Genomic DNA, 15,150 nt, shown 5'->3' on the forward strand with positions numbered 1-15,150 from the left:
TTAAGACTTCAAGGATTACATGGTGCAGTGGAAAGCACTGTAGCCCCTCTGCACAGCCAACTTGTCTTTTCTCCCTAAACAAGTAGGGCAGATATTGGCAACTGAGAGGCTGGAAAGTGCCAGGTTTATTAGTAGGAGAACTTTAATGAATGAAGATATAATGTGGAAGCCAATTAAAAGGCAAGTGTAGGACATCCTTTAACTAAAGATTTCCTGGGATCTCAAAGAAATTTTAGAGGTCAGCCACCTCAAATTGACTTGAGCCAAGGATCAAAAAAAGAAATGTATAAAGTTCCAGTTTTTAACAAATTACCCATGTTGAAGGAGAGATAAGTAGTTTACTTTTCTGAAAATATGAAATTCAGAAGATAAACAACCAAACCAAATAAAAAAGGCCGATGTTCTTTAGATTTACAGAGGAAAAGTATGCACCTGTTTAGGGAGAGTTGGGTTCATTTTTAATTGTTTTCAAAGGTTTATATTTGGTTTAATGATATGATCCTGATATTATTATGGTAATAAGATGTATTTGCTAAGTATGCTGCACAAGATAATTATTAGTTATTTTGTATCTAAATTCTTAGAGAAAAATGTTTAATCATATGCTAACTTGATCATAATTATGCACATTTTAGGGATAGTTGTAATAATATGGATTTGGATACATCAAGTTTTATATCAGAAGGAAAATGATGGTGTTCCCACAAGGTGCCCGGACATTTGTCCTATTTATGAGTCAATCACATTTTTACATTTTGGTGGAAACTTTGGTTCTGTCCAGACTTTGTGATAGAGCCCTGATATCCCTCTTCCAATAATGCATTATCTCTTTCTTTCCCTAAACCCTGATATTTAGCTAGGCTCATGGCCAATGGCAAAAACAATTTCCAGCATCCTTTGAGTATGGTCATATGAGTAATTTCTAGCTGAAGCCAATAAATAAACATCTTGTATTTAACTTTTGAGAAAAAGGTTTGCCTTTTTTTTTTCCTTTGCTCATTCTTGCTAGCTGGAAATTATTTTTCATACATAGAGAAATAAACTTATCTTTTAAGACATTGTTATTTTGAGTATTTACTGTTACTTGAGCTAACTTAGTTCCACCTAAAGCAAAATTAAAGAATTAGATGAAAAAAAGTAATAATAAGGCTACTTTCATGTTAGTAAGAGAAATTACATAGAAGCAAATAATTTTTAAATATTGTTTAAAAAGTATTGGGGGGGTGGAATCCTATAATTCTCCTTTTTTTAGTTAACTACTTAAATTTATTAGTCAGTGCTTATATGACTCAGTTAATAATTATAATAACATGATAGAAATCTCATTTTGCATAACTACTGCAGTGCAAGTTTGCTGTATTATTTAAGAATTTCAATTCTACATAAAGAATAGAAAAAACAAATGGGCTAGATGAAATTCATAAGATACGCTGAGCACAATTAATAAACAACGTAATACTTATAAAGACAGGAAAAACTCATAAGGTGAGTTAGATATGTACATATGGACAAAAAAGTTAATGTAAGAATCATGTAAGACATAGATATGATAAATGAAATGTCAGTGTTAAATAGAAAGGGCAGAAAAAAAGCAAGAGATGCTTAATATTCATGATTGGTCTTAAAAGAGTTATTTGGATTGCTCCTCCAGTTGCTCCTCATTTGCTACAGTTAAAGATGATAGCTTCATTGTATTGACTTTTTATTTTACTTTTCAGAGAGAAAGCAGTAAATGCTTCAATACAGTTGAAAATAGACCTCCTGAGATTATTGTCATGCCTTATCCAGTCAGATATCCAGAATGACCTTTGGAATTGGCTCATAACTTCTAGAAAGTCTCTCTGATCCCCTGACATTATGCCTAGGTTTTGAAGTTGGTTTAAACCTTGTCACCGCCCAGTAATATATCAGGCAGTGTGTGCCAGTTCTGTTTGCTTGCTCAAAGGTCTTACTAGTGAATTCCATTACAAAAGTACTCAAATTTTCAAATGATGCATCTGTGCTCTCACTTACCATGACTCCTTTCTACAAACTGCAGACTTCCAGAAGTTGTATGTCTGATGAACTTACTGATTCTTGAGCTAAAGGAAGCCTTGTAGGATTAATAAGCCATTTATAATGAATGTGGCTGTCACCATCAACAGAACTATGAAATATTATAGCTCTGAATCCACTCCTTAAGAGCAAATAAGAAAATGAATTGACTCTTCAGAAGAAAATAACAGTCACAGCCTGATACTTCATCATTTCATCATGCCACCAATTGACATGGCAAAGGTTCTAAAAATAAATTTATCCTTAGCTTAGTCAAAGAGATTAATATCATATACATTAATAAATATAAAGTAAAAGAGATTAATATCATATACATTAATAAATTTAAAATAAAGGTCAACTATTTTAATGATCTATGGATAGAAACTTAAATTCTAAGTAGGCCCAAACACTTGCAGAGATATAAAAATGTATTAATTTTTTAAAACCTATGAGTGTTATTTCATTTAGAGGAAAATCTACATTTGGTTATCTCTGCTACAATTTTTTTAATTCACAAAATTCAATCGTATGTAGAAAGGGCTGCCACTGCTGGTTTTATGTCAATAGCTCTGATTTCCCTCTGTCTGCTCACAAACTATTCTCCAACTTGCTACCAGAGAGCTTTTCTCCCCCAACTTTATTGAGGTATAATTGAAAAATAAAGATTGTACATTTTTAAGATATACAACTTGATATTTTAATAAACATATACCTTCATACATATCCATCACCACCAGATGACTCTTTAAATTGACGTCATTTTGTCAGTCCTTTGCTTGAAATTCTTCAGTGATTCCTTAAAAGGTTAAAATCTAAATTCCTTAACATACCAAGCAATCTCCTAACTATGGGGCCTTTTGTCCCTCTCCCTTCCCAAGTTCTCCTCACTCCACTCCCAGGTATCTTAGACAGTAAACACACTGGGTCCTTACCTGGTGAGGACACCTGACCAGTGTAGCCTTTGATGGCTTCCTTCTCTAGATGCTTCTGCCCAGCACTTCCTAAACAATAGCCTCACTCTCTGTTCAACTTATAGCTTGGAGACTTCTTCCTTCCCTCCTATCCCATTCTTTCCAGCAGCCCCTGTCCAGTCTTACCAGTCACACATACATACAGACACATCTCTAGAATTGTATATTATCTCCTTTCTTAAGATCTGGAGAGTTTTTAAATTGGTATTACAAATAGAGTTATAAATAGGTATAATATAATAGACACATGGGCACACACATAGTTCTGCAGTTTCCATTCCTTTGCTGCTGATGAGGGTGAAGAGTTGGGCAATATTTGCCTTGTGAATTAACAAAGTCTGAAATATACACATATACATATGCAGATATATATATATATATGTATATGTGTATAGTTCTTCTGTGTATTCTTGACATCTTTTCTTAATATCTCCTGCTTCTGTTAGATCCATACCTAAGTTGTGTTAGGTCCATACCTAAAAGTTAGGTCCATACCTAAGTCAAGTGGGCCTTAGGAAGCATCACTATGCGCAAAGCTAGCAGAGGTGATGAAATTCTTGTTGAGCTGTTTCAAGTCCTAAAAGATGGTGCTGTTAAAGTGCTGCACTCAATATGCCAGCAAATTTGGAAAACTCAGCAGCAGCCACAGGACTGGAAAAGGTCAGTTTTCATTCCAATCCCAAAGAAAGGCAATATCAGAATTTTCAAACTACTGCACAATTGTACTCATCTCACATGTTAGCAAAGTAATGCTCAAAATTCTCTAAGCCAGGCTTCAACAGTACATGAACTGAGAACTTTGAGACGTTCAAGCTGGATTTAGGAACCAGAGACCAAATTGCCAACATCAGTTGGATCATCAAAAAAGCAAGAGAGTTCCAGAAAAACACCTACTTCTGGTTTATTGGCTACACCAAAGCCTTTGACTGTGCGGATCACAACAAACTGTGGAAAATTATTCAAGAGATGGGAATACCAGACCACCTGACCTGCCTCCTGAGAAATCTGTATACAGGTCCAGAAGCAACAGTTAGAAGCAGACATGGAAAATGAAGTGAAGTAAAAGTCGTTCAGTCGTGTCTGCTGACTCTTTGCAACCCCATGGACTGTACAGTCCATGGAATTCTCTAGGCCAGAATACTAAGGCAGGTAGCTGTTCTCTTCTCCAGGGGATCTTCCCAACCCAGGGGTCAACCCAGGTCTCTCACATTGCAGATAGACGTGCACCTGCACAAGGGAAACCACAAGGGAAGCCAAGGAACAACAAACTGGTTCCAGATTGGGAAAGGAGTACGTCAAGGCTGTATATTGTCAAGCTGCTTATTTAACTTATATGCAGAGTATGTCATGTGAAATCCTGGGGTGAATGAAGCGCAAACTTGAATCAAAATTGCCAGGAGAAATATCAACAACTTCAGATATGCAGATGACAGTACCCTTATGGCAAAAAGCAAAGAGGAACTGAGGAGCCTCTTGATGAAGGTGAAAGAGTGAAAAAGTTGGCTTATAACTCAACATTCAAAAAACTAAGATCATGGCATCTAGTCCCATCACTACATGGCAAATAGGTGGGAAAACAATGGAAACAGTGACAGACTTTACTTACTTGGGCTCCAAAATCACTGCTGGAGAAGGAAATGGCAACCCACTCCAGTATTCTTGCCTGGAGAATCCCATGACTAGAGGAGCCTGGCAGGCTACAGTCCATAGGGTCACAAAGAGTAGGACACGACTAAGCGACTGACACAAAATCACTGCTGATGGTGACTGCAGCCGTAAAAGTAAAGGACACCTGCTCCTTTCATAGAAGAAAAGTTATGACCAACCTAGACAGCATATTAAAAAGCATATACATTACTTTGCTGACAAAGGTCCGTCTAATCAAAGCTATGTTGTTTCCAGTAGTTGTGTATGGATGTGAGAGTTGGACCATAAAGAAAGCTGAGTGTCCAAGAATTGGTGCTTTTAAATTGTGGTGTTGGAGAAGACTCTTGAGAGTCCCTTGGATTGCAAGGAGATCCAACCAGTCCATCCTAAAGGAAATCAGCCCTGAATATTCATTGGAAGTACTGATGCTGAATCTGAAACTCCAATGCTTTGGCCACCTGATGCAAAAAACTGACTCACTGGAAAGGACTCTGATGCTGGGAAAGATTGAAGGCAGGAGGACAAGGGAACACAGATGAGATGATTGGATGGCATCACCAACTGGATAGACATGAGTTTGAGCAGGCTTTGGGAACTGGTGATGAATCGGGAAGCCTGGTTTGCTGCAGTCCATGGGGTTGCAAAGAGTTGGACATGACTGAGTGACTGAACTGAGCTGATACACACGTGTGTGTGGGTGTGTATGTGTGTGTGTGTGTCGACTTGTTACAGAGGTAAAGATTGTATTGTAATGGAAAGCTTTACTTTGGCTTTTAAGTAAAAAACCCAGAGAATGAATTCATGGGGACATGCAACTCTGTCTCCCTCATTCATTCATTTGCTAAGCATTGTTTTTTTAGAAATAAGCAAAAAAATAGGCAAAGCTCTCACAGAATTTTTGTTTTAAAAGACAAACAATGCACACAAATACATTAAAAAGTTGGTGCCTAAATGTGAAGCAAGTAGATAAAGCAGGATGAAGTGATAGAGAGTAACCTCAGTTGGGGGAGGCAGTGGGAAGGGCATTGCTATTTGAGGTATATTGTCAGGAGGTTCCCCAGATTGTGGCATTTGAGCAAAATCTGAAAGTTGCCTCTCACTTCTGAAGAACAGACCTGGTGCATTTTTTGCTTCAGTATAGCATTTCCATATTTAATTATAATGCAACATTTTCAACACTGGGATGCAGTTTTAACATTTAACTTTCAAAATCCCATCCCCAAAATTGAAGCTCATTAATATTACAAAGTGAATAAACAGAAACTTCAATTAAATAGTTGGGAGACCAGAAGGGGGAGCTCCCACCCGCTGCAATGGTAATAGAGCCCACTATGGAGAAGAAATGCTCCTTTTTCTTGACACTCAGCCAATGAAAGATCATGGACTCTTTGTCTACTGTAGGTCGCCCAACCTCCTTTTCCTCTCTATTAAAGTGTTCTCCTTCCCTTGCTACATGGAGACTTGCATGTGGCTCAGCATGGTTGCAGACCCTGAATTGCAATTCTCTGGTGATCCACATAAATCTATCTTTGCTGGTGAAATACCTGGCAGGCTATTTGTTTCAGTTTAACGACATAGACCTTAAATAAGAAAATAATAAAGAAAGAGGCAGAACTTTGAACAAAGGTGCTGTCTCTTGCACCAGCCAACCTAGGCTAAAGAGAGTTACTGTAGTATAACGAAATTGGCTCTAAATTGTCAAGGCAAAGAAGAAAACTAAAGAGCTAATATGACTCTCCATATTGAAATAAAGAAAATCTAATCATTTTATTAGTTTTTTCTTCAGTAAAGTTTTTCTGTAACCTAGCTGTTCCCTTGTTCTACAGTCACAGGAAAATGCATAAACGGATTGGTTTCTTCTTACATTAAACAACAGAATAAATAAAACCATCTTCTTAATCAAGCCTCTATAAAGGCTAAGGGCATAATATTTAGTTGCAGCTGTGTGAAGCCCATGCATTGGCTTGCTTTATGAAATTACTAGTTTTCTCCTTGTGTAAGTATGCCTTTTTTAATGGCACACTTTAAACTTTTTATTTGGAAGTAATTTTTATTTGAATATGCAACAACATTACAAGAATAATACAAAGAATGCTTGCATCTGTTTCACACAGCTTTGCTGCTGCTGCTAAGTCGCTTCAGTCATGTCCAACTGTGCGACCCCCAGAGACGGCAGCCCACCAGGCTTCTCCATCCCTGGGATTCTCCAGGCAAGAACACTGGAGTGGGTTGCCATTTCCTTCTCCAGTGCATGAAAATGAAAAGTGAAAGTGAAGTTACTTAGTCGTGTCTGACTCCTAGTGACTCCATGGACTGCAGCCTACCAGGTTCCTCTATCCATGGGAGTTTCCAGGCTAGAGTACTGGAGTGGGGTGCCATTGCCTTTTGCTTTACCTTTATTATTTGCTATCTACCTATATTTTTTCTGAACACATATGTATAACATGTATAATATCATCCTTTACCCATTAATGTTTCAATGTGTATATCCTAAGAATTAGGATACCCTCTTACATAATCAATATGAAATTTTTAACTCTTAGGTATCTATTAACTATATTGCAGTTTTATCAACAGATGGAACAAAGGCCTATGTAGCATTTTTTCATTAAGTACAGGATCCAGTCTAGGATCATACACAATACCCTTAATATTCAGACTTCTTGAATTTCCTTTAATCTGAAATAATTTCTCAGCTTTTCTTTATCTTTTATGACATTGATATTTTTTGAGCAATACATACATCCTTCCTCCCTTCCCTTCTCAGTAGAAAGATCATCATTTGGAGCTTCTCTAAGGATTGGATTAAAATTCTTAATATAAATATTATTCAAGTAATTTTATGTCCTTTCCAGGGTATCATATATAGTGGCACATGATGTCCATCTGCCGTTCATTGTTGATGTCAACTTTGATCTCCTGGCCAAGTTATGGTCCTGTTACATGATCACGTGGTCACTATTTTTTCTCTTGCAGCTAAGAAGCAATCTGTCAGGAGATACTTTTCAACCATGCATATACCATGCTCTTCATCAAAACTTTCTCCCTTGATTTATCATCATTGGTGATTCTTGAGTGAACTAGTCTTTACTGTTATAGTTTCAAAATGTTGATTTTGAAACTCTACCCCTCTCTACATATCAATCAGTCATCTCTCAGCCTTCCTCCTTAATCAAGAGCTCTCCTTTCCCTAATTACTTGCTCATTTGTTTATAATCAGTATACACTCATAGATTTCCATTTTGCACAATGTTTCTGAAATCATTATTATACTTAATTATTTCAATGGTCAAAATGTCCAAGATTTGGCCTTTGTGAATCCTTGAAGCTGGCTTTTAGGTCTTGTGACTTGCCGGTGATGATCCCATCCTTAATGTTATGTATAGTGGGACCATGGGCACCAGTGGTTTTCAATGTCCCTTTTTTCGGTGTCCTACTTATATACCACCGAAGAATTGATGCTTTTGAACTGTGGTGATGCTTTTGAACTGCGGTGTTGGAGAAGACTCTTGAGAGTCCCATGGACTGCAAGGAGACCCAACCAGTCCATTCTAAAGGAGATCAGTCCTGGGTGTTCTTTGGAAGGAATGATGCTAAAGCTGAAACTCCAGTACTCTGGCCACCTCATGCAAAGAGTTGACTCACTGGAGAAGACTCTGATGCTGGGAGGGATTGGGGGCAGGAGGAAAAGGGGATGACAGAGGATGAGATGGCTGGATGGCATCACTGACTCGATGGACGTGAGTTTGAGTGAACTCCGGGAGTTGGTGATGGACAGGGAGGCCTGCTGCTGCTGCTAAGTCACTTCAGTCGTGTCTGACTCTGTATGACCCTGTAGACAGCAGCCCACCAGGCTCCCCCATCCCTGGGATTCTCCAGGCAAGAACACTGGAGTGGGTTGCCATTTCCTTCTCCAATGCATGAAAGTGAAAAGTGAAAGTAAAGTCACTCAGTTATGTCTGACTCTTAGTGACCCCATGGACTGCAGCCTACCAGGCTCCTCCATCCATGGAATTTTCCAGGCAAGAGTACTGGAGTGGGGTGCCATTTGCCTTCTCCGACAGGGAGGCCTGGTGTGCTGCAATTCATGGGGTCGCAAAGAGTCGGACACGACTGAGTGACTGAACCGAATCGAACTTATACCACCCAGCTGCTTAGGAGTGCAGATTCCTTGCTCATACCCAAACTTACTGGATTAACAAACTCAGATGATTTTTATGAACAGTAAATATCAAAATCGATGACATAGATATAAAAGAACAGGCAAGAAAAACTTTATTTAAGACTATTGCAAACAGAAGGTAAAAAGTGTTATTTGCTCAGTCATGTCCAACTCTTTGTGAACCCCATGGACTGTAGCCCGCTAGGTTTCTCTGTCCGTGGAATTCTCTAGGCAAGAACACCGGAGTGGGTAACCATTCCCTTCTCCAGAGGATCTTCCCAACCCAGGGATGGAACTGGGTTTCCTTCATTACAGGCAGATTCTTTACCATCTGAGCCACCAGAGACAAGACTAATGATATGGAGGACAGAGATGGAGCTCAATTCCACTGAAATAAAAAGCAGAAGGATTTATAAGTGCTGTGGTGAGCTCATGGAAAAGAACTGGAAGACATTAGGAAGGAGGTTGGTCAATGTAATCAGGCCATCTGTGTTTGCTAATCGGCATTTATCCAGCAAATTAGGCTCCTATCCTCCCACAGAAACTGAAAAGAGGGGCCCTGACTTCCTTGATGGTTACATTTCAAAGGGATGACTCCCAGTTCCTTGAAAAAGACATTCCAGGATTTTAGATTTATGTCTCAAAGGGGCAGAAAAATAATTTACAATTGCAAATCTTCCAAAGTAAAGACTAAGCAAAGCGAGGTCAAGGATCTTTGGACAGTAAGAAACCTGTCTAGAGCTTAGTAAAGCCAAAGGACTATTAAGGCCATCTTGGTCAATAATAATCTTCTACTTTGTTCACTTGTTATTCACCTTGAATGTGGCTAATTCAGTTTCTGCCATGTAGCAGGGTCTCAATAAATATATGTAGAATGAACAAATTAATAAATTAATCATGCACTTTATGATCGGAGTCATCAGGAGAAAGGGGTAGATGGCTTTAGAGTTTAGCACTAATATCCTTTAAAATGGTTGTCCCCACCCTCCAGGGGATTAACAGTGTGTGGACACATTTCTGTTTGTCACACTGAGTGGAGATGAAGTGTGTGCTACCGGCATTTAGTGGGTAGAGACCAGGGATGCTGCAGAAATTTACTTAAGCTTTGTAGGTATTCCTCTGTTTCCTTAGGTAGTATCTTCTAAATCCGTTTGAAAATCTGAAAGTCACCTGGAGAGCTTCATAAAAACCTTAATTCCAGAGTTATACTTCAGATATGACTGGATTGAAATGTCAGGGAGTGGGGGCTAAGTATCTGTATTTTAATGCAATTTAAAATCTGCTAAGGGAGATTATTTACAATCTATCTCCTTAACATCTCAGCACCATTTTTTTTTTTTCAAAATCCCCAACCTGTGTTTATTATGATAACGTATCAAGTGACTGTTTTAAGCTCAAATTTAAGGAAAAGATTCAGCTGCCATTTCTAAACACGAGGGTGCCTGTGATGTTATTGAGAACTGGTCTTAATCATACCCTCTTCTAGTGTAGCCTTCAGGCTTATGGAGAGCATAAGAGCAGTACCTGCTGAGATTTTCAATGCAGCCTCAGTTACTGCTGTGTTCTGAAATCTAGAGGTATTGAGCTATTAGCATTTGCATCAGTTACAATTAAAGTTTGGTTCAACTAGGCCTTCCTAAGTAAGCCTGTGATTTTAAAAAGAATACAAAATGTTTTCCTTTGAACATGTTCTGGATTCTATCTCCAGAATGGGGCATAATCCTACAGAGGTTTGTGGCACATGCTCCCTTCTTGAAAATTAGCTGAGGAAATTCTCTGTAATTATTTACTGGAATTAAAAAGGAAAAAATAGCCATTAATTAGTATCAATTACATAACTCTCAGAATTGGTGAGAAAACCTTTAAATCTTGCATTACTGTGAAAATTAAAGTTTTATTCAAAGGCTATGGGGATTATAATAAAAATAATTTCGAGTGCTGGCTAAGGGCTTATTGTTTCAGGCACTCTTCTAAGTGGTTCGTATATATCGTCTCATTTAACTCTGAGGCTGAAAGAGGTTAATTAACCTGCTCAAGGCCACATTGCTAGTAAGTGTAGAGGCAGGGCTTTAAATCATGGGGCAGAGGGCTCGGGGTTGGGGGAAAAAACAGCTTTAGAGTTGCTGTTGTTGCTAAGTCGCTTCAGTCGTGTCCGACTCTGTGCGACCCCATAGACGACAGCCCACCAGGCTCCCCCGTCCCTGGGATTCTCCAGGCAAGAACACTGGAGTGGGTTGCCATTTCCTTCTCTAATGCATGAAAGTGAAAAGTCAAAGTGAAGTCACTCAGTCGCGTCTGACTCTTAGCGACCTCATGGGCTGCAGCCTACCAGGCTCCTCCGTCGATGGGATTTTCCAGGCAAGAGTACTGGAGTGGGGTGCCATTGCCTTCTCCGAGCTTTAGAGTTAGCACTAGTGTAATCCTTAAAGATGATGGTTCTCAACTGGAGGTCGATTTCCACCCCCACCCCCCAACTCCAGGGGACTAACAATGTCTGGAGACATTTTTGTTTGTCACACTGAGTGGCAGAGGGTGTGTGTGCTTCTGGTATCTAGTGGGTAGAGACCAGGGATGTTGCTAAACAAAGAACAATTTCCACAACAAAGAAACGTCCAGACCAAAATGTCAGTAATGCATTCCAGAGTTGAGAAAACCTTTAACATAAAACCTGAAACTAGTTTTAATAGCAAACTAGATTGGAGTGTTTGACATCACTAAGAATTCCTTCAGCCAGATGATTTAGAGAGGGTCTCTCCTCAGCAAACTAAACTCTAAGGAGTTATAAAACCTCTCCAATTACTGGTAGCAGGGTGAGGTGTATGTGGACACACTGATCAGTTTTTGAGGGGAGTGGATTGTCTTTGAGAAGGATCTTTTCATGTAAATTAAAGAAGCGAATGTTCAGCTCAACAGAAAATAAAACCTCCTGAGGTTAATATTAATATTCTATAATAAAAAAAAAAACTTTGCTCTTGGAAATATCTCATACCATTAAAGAGGAAAACCCATATTGTCAATTTCAAATCTAGAGAGAACATGGAAAAGAAAAGACCAAATCTCTCTGGAATATTAAAAATCTTTATTTTAATCTAGTGTTTCATCAAAACTGCTTGCCAGAACTGTTGATTATAAAGCTGTCTGTTTCCAGTTTCTGAGTCAACTCTAGCAGATGTTTTATTTCATGAATAATTGTTTCTTCAAAGATATTTTCATTTCAGAGCAAAATGCATTGAAATGTTAGTTTCTGTGTAACTGAGGTGATTTGGATAACATGCCTTCAATGTTATTGCATTAAGAACTAAGAGTCTATTTAACTATAATTAGATGACCTTTCTGGTTTAGAATTAAATTTGGATGAAAGTAAGCCGTTCAGGAAAGGAGAACATCAAGGCTGTATATTGTCACCCTGCTTATTTAACTTATATGCAGAGTACATCATGTGAAATGCGGGGCTGGATGAAGCACAGGCTAGAATCAAGATTGCCAAGAGAACTATCAATAACCTCAGATATGCAGATGACACCACTCTTATGGCAGAAAACGAAGAAGAACTAAAGAACCTCTTGATGAAAGTGAAAGAAGAGAATGAAAAAGTTGGCTTAAAACTCAACATTCAAAGCACTAAGATCATGGCATCTGGTCCCATCACTTCATGGCAAATAGCTGGGGAAACAATGAAAACAGTGAAGACTTTATTTTAGGGGCTCCCAAATCACAGCAGATAGTGACTGCAGCCATGAGATTAAAAGATGCTTGCTCCTTTCATAGGAGAAAAGCTATGACCAACCTAGACAGCATATTAAATAGCAGAGATACTATTTTGCCAACAAAGGTCCATCTCATCAAAGCTATGGTTTTTCCAGTAGTCAGGTATGGATGTGAGAGTTGGAATATAAAGAAAGCTGAGGGCCAAAGAATTTATGCTTTTGAACTGTGGTGTTAGAGAAGACTCTTGAGAGTCCCTTCGACTGCAAAGAGATGCAACCAGTCCATCCTAAAGGAAATCAGTCCTGAATATTCATTGGAAGGACTGGTGCTTAAGCTGAAACTCCAATACTTTGGTCACCTGATGCAAAGAACTGGCTCATTGGAAAAGACCCTGATTCTGGGAAACATTGAAGGTGGGAGTAGAAGGGGACGACAGAGGATGAGATGGTTGGATGGCATCACCAACTTGATGGACATGAGTTTGAGTAAGTTCTGGGAGTTGGTGATAGACAGGAAAGCCTGACATGCTGCAGTCCATGGGGTCACTGAGAATCAGACACGGCTGAGTGACTGAACTGAAAGCAGTTCATATATGGAAAAATCTTGATGTTATGTAAAAATCAACATAATTTTATATTTCCTTGCTTGATTTTTGAACACATGAATTTAAATATATTGCAACTGGAAAAGAAATAAAAATGAGTAAGAGTCTACCAGAAATTAAATTTAACCTTTCCTTTTGAAGACACTTCTGACAAATTTTGAGGAAAATCAAAAGAATATTTTATATTTCTTTAAACTAATAGGCTTTATGAATACTTCTCTCTCAAGTCATATTTCAAAGTCAATAAACCTAAGCTACAGATTTTAAATATATATTTTAAATGTTTCAATGACTCCTTTCTAAGCCAGCATCTTTGAGGTCTTTGGAACAGATGATGATAAAATGAAATTCTTCTGATACTTCTATTTTTAAATATATCTCTTTAGTATAGTTGTTCTCAGTAGCTGACAATAATCTTCTGTCAAATGTAAAATGCTGCATGTAAAATATTTTTCAAATTTAAAATAGTTATGGATAAGCAATCACTGTGCATTTTCATTTGTAAAGAGGAAGAGGAACTGATTACCAAGTAAAGCAGTCTTAGAGCAAAAACAGCCTTAAGTTTACCTAGTGCATCACATTCCTCTTAGAGCTAAGAGTGTTGATGTCAGAGAGGGTGATTTTTTTCAAAGTAACGCAGAGGAACTGGAACCGGATGTCAACCTCAGTCCATGCAACCTCTTTCACTACTTATGCCACTACTCCCAGGAGCAAAAACTAGATTCATCCCCATTCAATACCTTGACAGCGTAAAATACCAAACTACCTGGTGTGGCCAACAGATGCCAAAGAACTTAAAATGTAGTTGGAAAAGTAACAACATAGACAGTGATAAGTAACACAGGGCACAAACAATCACAGTGAAAGATCATTTCCAGTTCATTTATCTGAGTAAGCTCTTCAACTGGGCATGAGATTACAGGAGAAAGAATTAAAGGACTTTTGGGTAGGAGACCTGTGTGAACAAACATACATAGGTAGGAAATAATATAGTTTAAAAAATGCAAAGACTAATTTGACTAGGGCATGTGATTTGCATGGAGGATGTGGTAATAAAATTAAGAAAGATAGTTGGCGCTCACTGATTTTTGTGCATTATAACTTCTTAAGGGTTGTAGAGAGGTAATTTTTATAAGATGAAGGAAAATTTTGTTTGGGTATATCTGACTTTTTTTTTGGTTGCATTTTGGCACCGATGTAGCAAGATGTGACTTTAGGAACCTACTAAAATTGATCCATGTGAACTTTAGAACTGAAGATTTTTGAAATTTCTGATTGTAATTGATATTAATTTTGTGGTGTCCCTGACATTTGTAAATAACTTTCTGAAAACTACAGACATAGTTCATTATTATTAATTATTAATTAGTTAATTATGGAAGTTGTTAAATATTTGGAGATCAACAGTAAAGCTTTTTGTGGCAAAAGAAAAATGATAACTAAATGGCCAAGAAAATAAGCAATTAAAATAGACTTAATAAAATCTTAAAGAGTATATTTGTTATTGTTCTTTCTCCCTTTTGTTAATGTTTTTACAAGAATCCAGGTATTTTTTTTTTAACTGTGAAGTTGGGGTACTGCCTTATAAAGAGTTTAGGATTCCTTTACCTTATTATGTAGTTACTCTTTTAAAGTGGTGCTGACAAAGGGGATCATCTAGGTCAGCACATTTTTGCATCAGTTATTTGATGCCAAGGGTATAGGCACGAAAATAAAATGAATATTTTAAATTTAGAGGCAGTATTTCAACTTGAATCCATAGATTCCTATGATAATATAAAACATATAGTTCTAAAAGTAATGATGACTAATGTTTATTTAGCATTTTGAACCAAACATTGTTCTAAGATGTTTACATGTGCATAGAGAACAAGCCTATCAGGTATTTTATAGAGAGGGAAACTGAAGCAGAGAGTTTGAGTAAATGCCAATTGGTGGTGCTGGAAAATACATGTAAACAGTCTTATACCAGAGCACATTTTCTTAACTATTGTGCCATGTTGCTTCTTTTGGGGAAAGGA

Source organism: Ovis canadensis, chromosome 6 (assembly GCF_042477335.2).
Source record: "Ovis canadensis isolate MfBH-ARS-UI-01 breed Bighorn chromosome 6, ARS-UI_OviCan_v2, whole genome shotgun sequence".
Classification (NCBI taxonomy): domain Eukaryota; kingdom Metazoa; phylum Chordata; class Mammalia; order Artiodactyla; family Bovidae; genus Ovis; species Ovis canadensis.